Source organism: Pelodiscus sinensis, chromosome 9, assembly GCF_049634645.1.
Source record: "Pelodiscus sinensis isolate JC-2024 chromosome 9, ASM4963464v1, whole genome shotgun sequence".
NCBI lineage: Eukaryota > Metazoa > Chordata > Testudines > Trionychidae > Pelodiscus > Pelodiscus sinensis.
In genome coordinates, this window is record NC_134719.1 from 7,532,923 (window position 1) to 7,547,908 (window position 14,986).

The 14,986-nt window shown below is 45.7% G+C and overlaps 1 protein-coding gene across 1 annotated transcript in view; it reads right to left on the bottom strand.

Moving 5' to 3' along the window:
- The window catches only part of BEND5 (BEN domain containing 5), a 1,533,100-nt gene that overhangs the window by 1,489,997 nt on the left and 28,117 nt on the right, over positions 1 to 14,986 (bottom strand). The window lies entirely within an intron of this gene.

Sequence of the window (14,986 nt, forward strand, 5' to 3'; positions counted from 1 at the left end):
TATTGTCAATATATATTAGTATGTTCTTCTATTCTGTACTAAATAGACAGAGAATTTACTTATCTCTCATGGTTCTCTCACACACACTCCTTTTCTTTTCTCTTTATTTTCTGTATCTACTTTGTGTGAAGTTTCTTCTTGCATTTCCTGCGTCTAAACTCTTTAAGACTATGCAGTTTTAAACGTTTAAGACAAAACCTAGCTCATCAGCTTCCTCTATCCTCTACTTTATTCTGATCTGTTATTTATTTCCCCATATTCTCTCTCCCTCTTTTTTGTTTCTTTTCTTACTTCCTTAAATATTGCATTATTGTTCAAAAAAGAAAAAAATCTTTTGTATTTTGTATAAAATGTTATATAAATATATTATTTCACAGTAACAAAACTAATTTTAAACAGTGTACAAAATTATACAAAATTCATAAGTAGACTTAACAATAGCTGCTGTGAGAAAGGTAATTGAATTTTCTGACTGTTGTGTATTTCAATGCTCGGCCATAACATTCTATTACCACAGGTTTATGCATTTGGTTTCTTTGGTTTTCTCTTTAAAGAACAAAATGGGAAAAATGATTATAAAAAAAAACATGAACACAAACAATACCAGAGTGTTTTATACTATTTCATTAAAAAAATCAGAATGGAGAGGGATCCGCATTATATTTCTATAAACAGTTTTATTTTTGTTAAAGAAGTTGTTGATGTAATTCAACATTTATTTACTGTGACGTGGTATGCATACCCTGCATAACCCCAGTATATGGGAAGTGGAAGTCCCACCCTTCAGACCATACGAGGCATGGCCCACCTCCAATCAGCTCATTCTAGGCTGACCTGAGAGACATGATGCTTGATGGAGACTGTCATGACCATGAGTGTTAGACAGCAGACTGGGTACTAAGGGGTTAACCATGTCCCTTACCTAAGCCAGGTGGAGTTGGCCAATAGGAATGTAGGTAGGAATTTCAAACTGGGACAAAGGAATTGTTGGGTTTTCCCTCATTTGTTTCTGGGCAGTTTCTCTCCAGCTACTGAGAGAGTCAGACAGAATGTCACCCTCCAAGAATAGACTCTTCACTCTTCTGTACGTAGGGTAAAGTTTAAAAAAAATCCATTAGGTTTTATTGTTTTATGATTTGGGAAATGGTATCTGATGTCTGTGAATTTAAAATGGGTTTTTCCTCTCGTTTGCCACTAAGTTTGGGCCCATGGTGGAATTCCCCATGAGTATATTACTTTGTGACTTTACCATCTAGTCATTATGCTTGCAACAAGAATATTGTGGTGATAAGAAAAGTTCTCTCTCTTTTCTTTTTATTAACTTGGTATTGGATAATTTGTGTGTCCTGGTTTGTACTTTAGGGGTGAGATGTCTGGCCAAACGGACCAGTTGTGACAGTGAAAGGACAGGCTAAGGCTATCTGCTAAGACATTTTGGATCCCCAGCAGATTGGAGGCTATCAGGTGTATTCCATTCCAGACACAACAACATCAATGCCGGTTGAACTTGCCCCTGGTCACCAGGACCAGTTTGCTAGCTCGTCTTCCTGATGCAGTGTGGAGTAATGCTGTTCACTTGACTGCTCAGAGCTGAGCCACTTGGGTGCAGGGCTTGGATCTTGCCAGAAGGCAACTGTTGCTCCAGTGGCAGCTGCTGAGGAGCTCCATATGGCTGAGCAGTCACTATCTGTTAGGTTGACACTGCCAGTTGCGAAGAGCAAGACTGCTCCGTATCTCTAGATGGGTCCTTTCCCAGGAATGCCAAAAGAGTGTCCCTACTGGCAGATACCACCGAGACCTATCTAGAACCCCCTGCCTGGGCCTGATGATACACCCTGGGATCCAAAAAGCCATTGTGGATGGGTTTGCCACTGAGGAGGCCAGGATATGAGGATTCCTGACTTCTATCTGGTCTACAGCACATTGACAGGCATCACCTTCTTCAACTCCAATATGATTCCAGCTCAGACACTGAAGTCGAACCCAAGCAAGAGGACCAAGGCAGTGACATGCAAGAAGGTGCCAGGGACTGCTGTGCAGGCATCAGGTCTCAAGGATGGCCTCAACGTAATGAGCTGTCCTAGGAATAGTGCCGAGGTGACTGGTCCAAAGGCAACCAATGTCAAGATGATAAGTGACAAATGCTGCATCATAGCCTGTTGCCATGGGATTGTACTGGGCCCAGGACTGAAGATAGCACTAACTCCTGTACCAGGGAACCTCATGGGGAGGCTGAGCAGCCTGAAGTCAGCTCAATCAAGTCTTTAGTCACCTTGTAAGTTTTAGGGGTGGATGGCATTTCCACATCCCCCATCTGGCTCTCCCTGGATGGTGAGTCCACCAGGACCAGACTCAACCGTGCTGGCTAGTCGCCTGGCTGCAGAGGCTGTCTCTGCCTGGGATGGACCCCCTTCCACTTCTTTGCCTTTGGAGTAGGTGACCTTCCTCTCTTTGGGCATTTCTGGCACTTACACAAAACTGGAGAGTGTGATCAGTGCTGAGTGAATGGCGGTGCCACAGAGTTTTCTCCAAGTCCTTGTGGAGAGCTACTGTAGTCTGCACCAAAGATGGTGTGCTGCATACTGAGACTATCTGCTTTGACCGTGAGGCCTGGGGCACCAGATGGGAGTGGAAGAAGATTTACATGAGGAGCTCTCTGAGATGAAACTCCCTTTCTCTACAAGTTCTTGGCTTGAAAGCCTAGCAGAATTTAAAGTTCTCTGCAAGGTGTGCCACTCGAGACAAGAGTCAGAGGGGCCTCCATAGGCTTAAACTTCTGTCACTTTATACAAGGTTTAAAACCATAGAACTGAGGCATGCCCCGGTCCCTAGGATGAGGAGAAGAACAAAAAAACTCCCTGCTAAGAACTATTTACAACGTACTACTAACTTACAAACTAATTTAACACTTGAAAATTAACTACACTATAAAGCTAGGGAACACTTCCTTGAGGAAAGAGAAATAGCTCCAACAACCATCACTGGCAGTAAGAAGGAACTGAGAGAGGGAATGGTCACCAATGGGCTATATACCTTGCCATACTAGCACCATTATAGGGGTCTCCAGTGCTGACCTACAGGTCCTGCTAGGGAAAAGCTTTCTGATGACTATGCATGCGGCATGCTAACTTCAATACACATTGATCAATCGCTTGAAGAAGAAGGGGGGCCATCCTATCCCAGGAAATCAATGGGGAAAAACACACCATTTTAAATTTGAGACATAAACTATTCCCCAGGGAGATACAATACTCAACAATGGAGAAAGCGTCTTTGGCAATAAAGTGGGCTGCCAACACCCCATACTACTACCTGCTTGGTAGCATCTTCACACTGATTACTGATTATGCACCCCTCTGATGGATACACAGCATAAAGGATACTAAACACAGAATTATGTGTTGGTACCTCTCCCTCCAACCAAATGACTTCTGCATATATCATTGAGCCGGGCCCTGAGCTGGAATCCCACTGTTGCCGTCACTCCCTCAGGCGACAAGGACCCACTCCCCTAGCACCAGCTATTAGGTCACACAGCCTGCCTCCAAAGGCAATTATATTAATTCCAACAATTGGGCCACTCAGCTGCAACACACGAGTTGCATTGATTCTGACCTCTAGCCCACACAGCCTTGACCCTAAAGGCAGTTCTATTGAATTGACTTTAATGGCAGTCATATTCACTCCAGCAGCTAGCCACACCGCCCTAATCCTTAAGGATAGTTATATAGATTCTGGCCTCTAAGCTGTGCTGTTCTCAGCCAAAGAACAATCTGGTAGAATGCACCCACAATGGGATCACACACACCGTGCCCCAAAGGAGTACAGGGTATGCATAGCCATCAACAGCACCCAGTTAAATTATACTATCTCAAACACCCTAGCTGAAGTGTGTTAAATTTTTGTTCCCTAACACAGTGGCAGGAAAAATTGGTGATACTTTTTAAATGGTGATACTTGAAGAATGTACTGCAAAAGAAAACAAAGCAATGTTTGTTTTCTTTTCTAATGAAATAAATAAACAGCTATATTTCTTAATTATTTGTTCATTCTTCTGAAATTGGTGCCTCTTTTTTAGTACTGTTTAGACAACAAATCTTTAACAGAAAACTATTTTGCACCAGAAAAAACATATATATATATATATATTTATATATATATATATTTAAATGCAGATGGCACATGATGAAATAATGCAATGATAATATCTTATATCACTCTGATAAATAGGTCTGTTGGGGCTTCTAGAAATAGACTTTTGGTCTACCCTGATTTTTTGACATTTAAATAGGTTATGGGGATGATAAATGTGACATAAAGCTCAATTTGTTTTATTTTTATATTGAAAACTATTTCACACAAATGTTACAAGCAATTCGTATTGCCCCTGTATGATGAAAACAGCATATTAATTAAAATTGACCTTTACACACAAAAATGTATTCCTCCTCTTGAGCCAAAACACCTTAGCTGAGGTTACAAATTATAGTAATGTATTTGACACCACAGTTTAAGGGTCTGTCAGGCTTTCCATTATAAGCCCATATTTTCAAGGTTTATAAATCCGATAGATAGATCGATAGATAGATAGATGCTAACACTTGCCATATAAATTCTGAAGTAGGCAAGACTTTTTATTCTCTTTGAGGAATATTAAGAGAGAGCACAAAAGGGGAAAAAAAGAACTTTTTTTTAAATTACCGTCACTCAGAAAACAAAGATTAAGGTTTATAAATTAAATGTTGCATACTATTATTTCTTAACAAAATTTATTTGTATTTACAATGTTAAAGGGTATTTTATTTTAGAATTAATTACTGCTCATAAACATTCTGAGGCATTCAAACCCTTTTTGTTTTTATTTCAAATTATTATATGTACATGGTTTGCTTACTATATTCTGTAGAACTCAGCAGAGCCTCAAGATCAATATCCACAGCTAAAAATAAGAGGATAGACTTTGTCCCACCCAATAAGACAATAAGAGGAGATGATGAAATGAGCATTATGAGGTTGTCTAGAGTCTGCTTTTGGGGTACAGGACTGAGAACAGGGGGGCTGCGTTTAGACTGGCAAGTTTTTCCGCAAAAGCTTTTGCGGAAAAACTTGCCAGCTGTCTACACTGGCTGCTTGATTTTGCACAAAAGCACTGACGTTCTACTGTCCGAAATCAGTGCTTCTTGCGCAAATGCTTTGATGTTCCCGTTCGGGCAAAAGCCCTTTTCCAGAAATGTTTTTGCGCAAGAGGGCCAGTGTAGACAGCTAAAAACTGTTTTGCGCAAAAAAGCCCCAATGGCGAAAATGGCGATCGGGGCTTTCTTGCACAAAACCGCATCTAGATTGGCACGGACACTTTTCTGCAAAAAGTGCTTTTGCGGAAAAGCATCCATGCCAATCTAGACGCTCTTTTCCGCAAATGCTTTTAACGGAAAAATTTTTCCGTTAAATGCATTTGTGGAAAATCATGCCAGTCTAGACATAGCCGGGCTGTATTTCTAATATTGCCATCTGAGAGCAAGTGAGCAGGAAGACAGGGAAGCACACAGAGTTGTGGATCCCAACCCTGTGTTGGCTAACACAAACAGGAAGCTGCTCCTTGTAGAAGATGAAGCACTTTGCCATGGTCTGAACTGAGACCTTTCTATGTTGTCTCACAGATAAGGGCTAGGCTTCGTGCACACTGTCTCCTGGGATGACCAACCTTTCCTCTTTTCTGCACCTGTGAGTGAGGCACACCCACAACCTCCCACAATATCCTCCCAACCCCATAAGTGCCACAAGCACCAGCCACCCTGGAGCGGGAACACCTGGTATGCCTCCATTCCATAAACAGGAACTTTAAGGAGGACCACCAGGAGTGCCACGCTGACCGGGAGCTGCAGTGCAACATTTGGCAGCAGCTGTCCCGGCACCAGGAGACAATGTGCACGGTATACACGATCGCCGTAAAGTGCAGAGTCAATGCCATGGAGTGGTCCAGCAGCCACCCGCAGCACCCACTCTGCCCAAGTCTCCCCAGCATCCGCCCCCACCCCGGCCCCGACTTCTCCCCCTAGCCCCTTCTGGATCGCCAAAGGTGCCACACATGAGGTAGTGGGACCACCCAAGACAGACATCAGTCCCAACCCCATCCCTTATTTCAAAACATTGTAGTGAAGACATAGCCTAACTGGCTAAATCATGTGGCTGATGGAATAGTTCATTCTTATATCTCCAGAAAAATGAAGTTATCACTAGACTCCCCTCAAATTCTTTGAAACCACCTTCAGAATCTATGGTCCTTGATTATACAAATAATTTTGTAACAACATTTCCATTAGGAATCAAACTGAGGATAGATTTAGGGAAAGTAACATAAGCTATTCTAGTTCTATCCGAAGAGCAAAATTCAGGCAAATGCATAGATAATTCCTTATGTCACACAGTAGCCACAGTGAGCTGGTTCTCTTTGACACACTGAACATCTGGCATTTTGCAATCTAGGTGAAATCTCATACTGCATCCAGTCATTTGAAGGATAAAAGTAAATGTGTGACTGTGCAGTGAATGAATCTGAGCAAAGGGGAGACCATTAACATCTAACCAAACAAGGAGACTGTATGCATCTCCTTAATAGGATTACAAATCTAAACTTTCAGACAGCTGATCTGCCCATTTAAGTCACAGTCATAGTTGCAGGAATATCTGGCTACACAAAAATGTATTCTTGCTTTCCAGAAGCGTGTGCAAGGGAAAATATTACAAATTAAAAAAAAAGACATTCTAACTGCAACTTACTCCATGAAACAATAGAAGAAACGCTTATCAAGAGCCACATTATATCCAGCATTAAAGCGTATGAATGCAATGATTTCAGGACAGAAACATACTGATGGAAATATACAAAATATGGTCCATGAATATCCTAGAAGACTTTCAAAGAACATGTCTTAGATTCAAAAGTTACTTACAATGATAGTTAAATCAACAGTTAGTATCCAGTTAATACTCCTAGGCTATGTCTACATTGGCATGATCTTGCGCAAATGCTCTTGTTGCGCAAGAGAGCGTCTATATTGGCTGAGACTCATCATAAGAACGATGCGCTTTTGTGCAAGAGAGCTTCTACATTGTCGGGATGCTCTTGCACAAAAGCAGGAGCCTGGAACCATTTTGGAGAGGGCAAAAGGGCACCAACCCTTTCCGGGGGCGGGGGCTGGAGCTCCTTTGAGACACATGCTTAAAGGGATCTCCCCGGACAGCCGTTTCTCTCCTGCTGCGAGCTTTAGGACCTTTTGCAGGGACTGACAGCTGTAGCAGTTCTAGTTGAGGTTGCTCTCTACCTTGTTGGACACCACAGCTTATGCCTTAGTGCCATTTGCTGATTTTTTTACCTCAGCTCTCTTCTTGTGCCATGGAGCCAAGGGTGGACTTGTGCCTGCTCTGACCCCTTCTGGCCATTTTGGAGTGCCTGCAGCTGCTGCTCCATGCTGCTGCACTCGCCGTCGAGGAACTCCCTCCCTGTGGCATCCCCACCCCACCGTGGAGAGGACCTTGTAGAGACTGGACACCAGTACTGACTGGTGGGGCAGGCTGGTCTTAGGGCAATGGGACGACCAGCAATGGCTCCGGGACTTTCGGATGTGAAAGCAGATGTTCCTGGAGCTATGTGACTGGCTTGCCCCTGCGCTCCAGAGAAGCACCACCCGGCTGCGGGCACCCATCCCCATGGACAAGAGGGTCGCCATCGCACTCTGGAAACTGGCCACCCCAGACAGCTACCAATCAGTGGCACACCAGTTCGGGGTGGGCAGATTGACCGTTGGTGCCGTCGTCATGCAGGTAAGTCCTAGTGTGGGGGGAGGAGGGTGCTGCACTCTATGCCCAGGGGCAGGCAAGACTCCAGGCTGGGGTGATGGGGAATGCCCCGTCACCCAGGGGTTTGGGCCATCCCTCCCTTGCACAGGCCTGCTGGTGGGGTGGGGGGGGAGGGGTTGCCTATGGGGTGAGGGGGCCCTGATGTGTGTGAATGTGAGGACAGAGGGCATCACGGGGGGGGGAACTCCCCCCCAAGGGAGCACGCACTCACCCTGCCTTATGTGATGTGTTCCCCTGTGTTTCTGTGCACCCTTCTGCAGGTCGTCCATGCCATCAACGATGTCCTTCTCCAGCGAGTCATCTGCCAGCGGGACGTGGAGGCTATGGTGGCCAGCTTCGCTGCCCTGGGGTTCCCCAACTGCAGGGGAGCCCTGGATGCAACCCACATCCCCTTCTATGCCCTGGAGCATCGAGCAGCCCATTTCATAAACCGGAAGGGGTACTTCTCCATTGTACTTCAGGCCCTTGTGGACCACCGTGGCCACTTCCTGGACATTTATGCGGGCTGGTTCGGCAGGGCACACAACGCCCGCATTCTCCAAAACTCTGGCCTGTTCGGCAGGCTGGAGGCGGGCACTTTCTTCCCCCAGCGGGAATTTATTGTTGAGGACGTGCCCATGCCCACATGTGTTGTGGGAGACGCAGCCTACCCCCTGCTGCCCTGGTTAATGTGGCCCTACACGGGGGGGACAGACCACAGCCGGGCACAGTTCAATGACCACCTCAACCGGGCCCGCAACCAGGTGGAGTGCGCCTTCGGCCGTCTGAAAGCCCGGTTTCGCTGTTTGCTCACCCGTCTGGAGATGGGTGAGTAGAACATCCCCAAGGTAGTGGCTGTGTGTTCCACAACATTGTGGAGCAGAAGGGGGAGGCCTTCCTCCTGGCATGGGTGGCAGGTGAGGGCCAGGCCTTCGAACAGCCCCGCACACCTGCCATCCACTAGGCGCACTATGATGGGGTGCGCATACAGGAGGCCCTGACAGAGATGTTCTCCGAGGCCCCACAGTAGGGTTGCCTCTGTCTCCCTTTACATCTCCCTCGCATCCCCAACCCTTCCCTCCCCATACCTCCCAATAAAAAAACAACACAGATTTTTTGGGTTGTTTTTTTTTTTTGGAAAACAACGTCTTTAACTTTTTATTTACAATGGGGGGACTTGGGGTGGAAGGAGGCCCTGAACTGGGAGGGGGAGGGGGAAGAGGGGAGCTACTGCTGGGAGGGGTGGCCCCTTCACCTGCCTCTGTGGGGGCAGACCATTATGTGTGGTTCAGGCAGCATCGGGGCAGGCAGCACGGTGAGGTAGGCAGGATGGGGTAGCAGGAGGGGACATTGCCGGAGCAGGAGGGGCAGCAGAAGGGGGCATTGCGGGAGCAGGACGGGGCACAGGCATTGCCATGGGAGGGATGGCGGGTGCATGGGGCAATGCCATGACATAATACACAGCATGCCCGATGTGTGCAGTGAGAATTGTGAGGGCATCGCTGATGTGCTCGCACTGGGCCTGGAAATGGTCCCAGGCCTGCTGATGCCACTCCAGGTCCGGATCCACCCGGCACGTGATGGTCGCCTCAATCCTTTTGATGGCCTGGATGTGCCGCCAAAGGAATTGGTCCCGCTGCCGGACCTACCGGCTTGGTGCCAGGGCAATTGGGGGTGCTGCAGCTGCTGTAGGGCTGGAGGGTCCCCCGCTCCTGCTTGGTCTCATTGCAGGGAACAGAGGAAAGGATGGGTCAGTCAGGCAGCCCAGCCACCATCCCCACACCCCATACCCTCTGCCCCTGAGCCCAGGTGACACCACAGTACTGTCGCTTGGGCCCACTAGGTCCCCCACACCGTGTTGTATGTTTGCATACAGGACTGCCCCCAGAGCAGGATCCTCCTCCAGGAATGTGTCCTGGCCCCTTGGGGGGGGGGGGGAAGGAGGGGAAAGAGGTGTGTTGTGTTAACCTGTGGAACTCCCTGCCAGTGGAGGCTGTGAGGCTTTGGGCTAATCAACGGCGTTTGCCAGGGAGCAAGATGAAACCCCACACAGTGCCTGGGAGCACATATCATAGAATCATAGGACTGGAAGGGACCTCGAGAGGTCATCGAGTCCAGCCCCCCGCCCTCAAGGCAGGACCAAGCTCCATCTACACCATCCCTGACAGATGTCTATCTAACCTGTTCTTAAATATCTCCAGAGAGGGAGATTCCATCACCTCACTTGGCAATTTATTCCAAAATTTGACCACCCTGACAGTTAGGAATTTTTTCCTAATGTCCAATCTAAACCTCCCCTGCTGCACTTTAAGCCCATTACTCCTTGTCCTGTCCTCAGAAACCAAGAGGAACAAATTTTCTCCTTCCTACTTGTGACACCCTTTTAGATATTTGAAAACCGCTATCATGTCCCCCCTTAATCTTCTTTTTTCCAAACTAAACAAGCCCAGTTCATGAAGCCTGGCTTCATAGGTCATGTTCTCTAGACCTTTAAATCATTCTTGTCGCTCTTCTCTGTACCCTTTCCAATTTTTCCACATCTTTCTTGAAATGTGGCGCCCAGAACTGGACACAGTACTCCAGCTGAGGCCTAACTAGTGCAGAGTAGAGCGGCAGAATGACTTCATGAGTTTTGCTTACAACACACCTGTTGATACAACCTAGAATCATATTTGCTTTTTTTGCAACAGCATCACACTGTTGACTCATATTCAACTTGTGGTCCACTATGACCCCTAGATCCCTTTCCGCCATGCTCCTTCCTAGACAGTCGCTTCCCATCTTGTATGTATGGAACTGATTGTTCCTTCCTAAGTGGAGCACTTTGCATTTCTCTTTATTAAACTTCATCCTGTTTACCTCTGACCATTTCTCTAACTTGCTAAGGTCATTTTGAATTATGTCCCTATCCTCCAAAGAAGTTGCAACCCCACCTAGTTTGGTATCATCTGCAAATTTAATAAGCGTACTCTCTATCCCAATATCTACATCATTGATGAAGATATTGAACAGTACGGGTTCCAAAACAGACCCTTGCGGAACTCCACTTGTTATCCCTTTCCAGCAGGATTTAGCACCGTTAACAACAACTCTCTGACTACAGTTATCCAGCCAATTATGCACCCACCTTATCGTGGCCCTATCTAAGTTATATTTGCCTAGTTTATCAATAAGAATATCATGCGAGACCGTATCAAATGCCTTACTAAAGTCTAGGTATATAACATCCACCGCTTCTCCCTTATCCACAAGGCTCGTTATCCTATCAAAGAAAGCTATCAGATTAGTTTGTCATGACTTGTTCTTCACAAACCCATGCTGGCTATTCCCTATCACTTTATTACCTTCCAGTGTTTGCATATAATTTCCTTAATTTCCTGCTCCATTATCTTCCCTGGGCAGATATGGCAGACATGGCCTGGTCTCTCAGATCCCCATCACATGGATGACTCCTGGACAGAACCAGGAGTGACTGGGGAGTGTACCATCCTTGCAGTGAAACTCAGGTGGCCCTAGGGCCAACCCAAGTGCTCCCCTCCCCTCCTCCTGCTAGCCCTCACACACATAGCCCAGGGACATGTGTGGCCACAGTGGGGACTTCCCTCAGAGGGCCAGCCAAGGCACCAGAAGCAGGCAAGGGGCTCTGTGGGGGCCATGCTCACAGGGCTGTGTCACTGCGGTTTTCCCAGGAGCAGATGGCTGTGCCGCACAGCCCAGGCATGGAGCAGTATGCTGTTCTGAGTGCTGCACCCTTCAGGAGGTGCGGGCTCTGGGCTGAGCTCCTGGGGCCCCTAGCTGGTTCCAGCCCACATCCACCCTTCCCCCCGGTCCAGATGTATGTAAGCTGCACAGTCCCAGGTGTGCCCTGGAGCTGCCTGCCGTGGCCACATGCCGCTCAGTCACCAGGCTGCATGTGGTTGCACGTGCTGCATACTGGTAATGCTACCCAGTGTCCAGCTCATGCTGCCTGAGTGACATTCCCTCCCCCTCCACCCCGGGCGCCTGGCTCCCCCCCACCCTTGTGGGTACAAAGTGCAACACTCACCAGTGGATCCTTCCCCAGCCTCCGATGACACATTGGAGACGTCACACTGCTCCCCGGTCCTCCTCCTCCTCCGACCCACTGGGCAACTCTTCCTCATCCCCCGCCTCACTGGGCCTTGTGACGTGGGGGTGCCTGCTGGTGTCCACTGGCACCGACGGTCCCCGGGGTGCTGCCTCTCCCAGGATGGTGTGGAGCTGCTGGTAATGGAGGCAGCTGTCAGCTCCTGCCCCCTGGCCTTCGCTGGCCCGGACATAGCCCAGGTGCAGCTCCTTGACCTTAGCCCGGACCTGTTTGAGGGTCCGGGCTGGATGAGCCTGGTTAGAGAGCGCCTGGGCCATTCAGTGGAAGATGTCCGCGTTCCGCTGATGGGACCGTGGGTCGTGGAGGGCCTCTTCCTCTCCCCTGAGGTCCAGGAGGGCCTCGATCTCCCCTGGGGACTAGGAAGGGGCGCACCACTTTGTGCCCCTTGGGGGCCTCCTGCGCTGGGGGTGCGGGTTGTTGTTTCCCCCGGAGCAGCCATCCTGGCTGGTCTGGTGGCTTTTTGGAGGGAGCAGATCCGTGCGGCAGAGCTGGGTAGCAGATGTGCTTCTGCCTCGTGGCCTCTGCAGGCTGCATCTGCCTTTAAGGGGGCTCGGGTTACCAGGAAGTCCGGAGCTGCCTGCGCATATGGAGCGTCCAAGCAGCCACTAGGGCTTTTTTCCATTTGGACAGCTCTTGCACAAAATCTCTTGGCTGCCTGTCTACACTGGCCTCTTGCGCAAGAACAGTTGCGCAAGAGGGCTTCTTCTTGAGCAGGAGCATCAGAGTTCTTGCACAAGAAGCACTGATTTCATACATGAGAACGTCAGTGTACTTGCGCAAGAACTCGCGGCCAGTGTAGACAGGCCACAAGTTTTTGCAAAGTGGCCACTTTGGTGCAAGATCACGCTAATGTAGGCACAGCCCTACAGCATAACTTTTCTGTGACCCTTCTTACTTTTAGGATAGAGGCACTGAGCATTTGCAGCTTCCGTAAAATTCTATGAGAGTTGTAGGCATTTGACACGTCCCAACTTTCATTTTCTACACAGACTAAACAGAGTCAAAGAAAAGTCATAACAGGCACTTTCCTGAAGAAAAAAAAACTGAATTACCACCTCCCATCAGATAGTAAAAATGATCATTCTAAAATCTAGTATGGAAAGTCATGCAAGAAGGAGTAAATGGCTCAGAGAACTGCTCCTGGGATACAGTAGAAGTTGGATGGTTTGTTTGTTTGTCGTGCACAAAGGGAAGAGTTCTTTCTTTCTTCCACATTAGTGGTTCAAATTCAAAATTACAAAATATCATTAGTGGCTGTTAACTATAAAAGTTAGACAGACTACCTGAAGTAAATAGGTGTTCTTTTTTAAGTTCCTAAAAAACAGGTTCCCACTCTCACCTCACCAAAACTATTTTTTTTAAAAACCACTTGCTCATAATCTATCCAGGAAAGAAAAAGATTGAATGGTATGGATGTAATTAATGGTGAGACAGTGGTAGTAAGGTATCATTCTCAAACTTTCTGACAATGAAGGGAATTTTCTAGTTTTTTCTTCCAAAATTTTTGCAAAGATTATAACGGTAGTTCTGATTTCTGCAACAGCTTTTATACTACTTAGGAAGAATATAACAAAATGTGATTGAAAAAGTTTTTTGTATAATATGCAGGCAAACAGGAAAATATTACCCTCATCCCCTTTATAATTTTTCTATTAAGATAACCTTTGTAGAAATGATAATAAGGTAGCAGTACTGTTTATTTTTTCTAATAAATTTCCTTGGGTAGTAAATTGTGAAATTCTTGTTTTGGGGGAAACCACAAATGCAGCTGACAAATTCCCACTTTTTTAGATATAGATTACAGCCTCCCCTAATGTGATTTATTCAAGTGGAAGGTATACATTCTTTTCTTCTCATGAAAGAGGGAAGGACTAATGTGTGCTTTGATGAAGTTCAGTTAGAAGGAGGAAAAGTACAAATATTATCCCTTGCTCCTTTTACTGAACTCTGCAGTTTCTAACATCTTCACTGAAATGTTGATCACTGGAGAAGAAAAATGGTTTAAATTATCATTAAGACAGTGTAAAATATGTTAACTTAAAATTTGTTTATCTGAAAACTTTGTAATTATCTCTTAGCAATATTAAAGATGCCATGTGATGCAGCAGCTATTATAGTAATGCTTTTATAATGAAAAACAGATTAAACAACTGCATAAAACATGTTGTAAATTCATCCATTACTATTGATGTGATGGTGCTATAAGTTGCATATTCTCTTTTTTTTAAAAAATATTTTGTTTTAGGAATGTATTCTCTTGAACTAAAAAAAATACATTCAATGAGTATACACTATAGTAAATATTATGTTTACTTTCATGGTAAAAGTTGCATCAGGTCCATTTGCACAGGGTACCGATATAAATTTTATATTCCGTCTGATTTAAAATTATTAGAGATACTAATCAGCAAACAATGTTTCTGCATATTTGCCATTTTGTAAAGTTGACTCAACATGTTTTTCATAGCAGATGAACATCTACAAAAATGTTAACTAAGAGCTACTTTTTTCAACCTTGACAAATACCATAGCTATCAACCAAACAAAAAGTACACTAAATTTTATAGTTTTAATTCTTTGATAGGTAATTAATAAAGTGTTTACTTTCAATGCACAATACTGTATGTTTTACATAGCATATGTGAAATTGACAGAGTTACTTCAGATTTAAACTGATAAAATATCAGCCAGGTATGGACCAAGGATTAGCACTGGTTCTGCTAAAAATATAAAATTTTATTGGCCATGTAGGGTTTGTGATTATTCACTGTATCTTCTTAAAAGGGAGGACATTTTCCCAAAAAGGACTTTACTTAATGAAATACAATTCAATAAGCAAATCATCATAAGAACACTGCACTTCTCAAATGCCTATAGTGATTTTGGCGTTGCAATTACGATACACCAAGGTATTCAGATTTAATTGCACAATTTGGTTATACTATTGTTTAAGTGACATCCATTACACTGCACTATCATGTTGAATCACACAAGAAACCTAACCACAAGCAAATATGTTATGTC